Genomic DNA, 1,291 nt, shown 5'->3' with positions numbered 1-1,291 from the left:
TTAAATAACTTTACTGTTTTTTGTCATATTTTATTTAATATTATTTTATTAACATTTTAAAAACTCTCATAACATAATCTACTTTGTGTACTTCTTTTATTGTTCTTATTTAAGTATAAAATGCATGAAATAATAAACTACCTTTCATTATATCATTTTTTTATACTTAAAACAGTCATTAGGGCAGAGAACCAGTTGCTAAATTATTTGAATCCCACCAATGCATAAAACAACTTTGTGTTGTTGCTGGTTGCTCTTTGGGGTTATCCAGCTATGAGCTTCATCAGAGGAGTTTGAGTGGTTAGCACCCGTGGATCATTTTTCTCAGGGTAATTAAAAAAAATTTAATTGTGGTAAAATATACATAATATAAAATTTACTATCTTAACCATTGTTAAGTGTACAGTTCACTAGTGTTACACATATTCTCATTGTTGTACTGTAGACCTTTTTCATCTTGCAATACTAAAACTTTATACCCATTAAACAACTCCTTATTCAACCTTCCCCTCCCCCTCCCCTATTTTCTAAATTACATTTGTCTCTGTAAATCTGAGTATTCTAGATTCCTCACATAAGTGGAATCATGCAGTATTTGTCTTTTTGAGACTGGCTTATTTTCTTTAGCATAATGTCTTCAAGATTCATCCATGTAGAAGCATGTGTCAGAATTCTTTCTCTTTTTAAAGCTCAATAATATTCACTATGTGGTTATAACACATTTTGTTTACCCATTCATCTATTGATGGGCTCTTGGATTCCTTCCACCTTTTGATTATTTTGAATGATGTTGCTGTGAACATGAATGAATGTGCAAATAGATCATCAAGATCTTGTTTTCAAATATTCTTTTAGAGGTATATCCAGAAGTAGAATTGCTTGATTATAAATCTATATTGCATTTTTTGAGACATTATCATTCTATCTTCCATAGCACCTGCATCATTTTACATCCTCAACAGTGCACAGGGTTCTAGATTCTTGAATCCTCACCAACACTTGTGATTTCTGTTTTTTATTTTTAATAATAGTAGCCATCCTGATGAGTCTGAGGTGGTATCTCACCATGGTTTACATTTGCATTTCCCTAGTGATTAGTGATGTTGATTGAGCATGCTTTTATGAGCTTGCTGGCCTCAGGCTGGTTATGTTATCAGAAGAGAGTTATCTATCTCTTGTCCAGGGTTAATAAGAACGGTTATCACCATTTTGGAAGCAAAGCAGAAGGTAGCTGGGGTGGGGTTTGGTCATCAGTGTGCAGTTTTTTATGCATTTTTCATTTTCAGGATGA

This window comes from Saccopteryx leptura, chromosome 6 (genome assembly GCF_036850995.1).
Source record: "Saccopteryx leptura isolate mSacLep1 chromosome 6, mSacLep1_pri_phased_curated, whole genome shotgun sequence".
Classification (NCBI taxonomy): domain Eukaryota; kingdom Metazoa; phylum Chordata; class Mammalia; order Chiroptera; family Emballonuridae; genus Saccopteryx; species Saccopteryx leptura.
The sequence above is the reverse complement of the archived record's forward strand: the minus strand, read 5'-3'. Positions refer to the sequence as shown.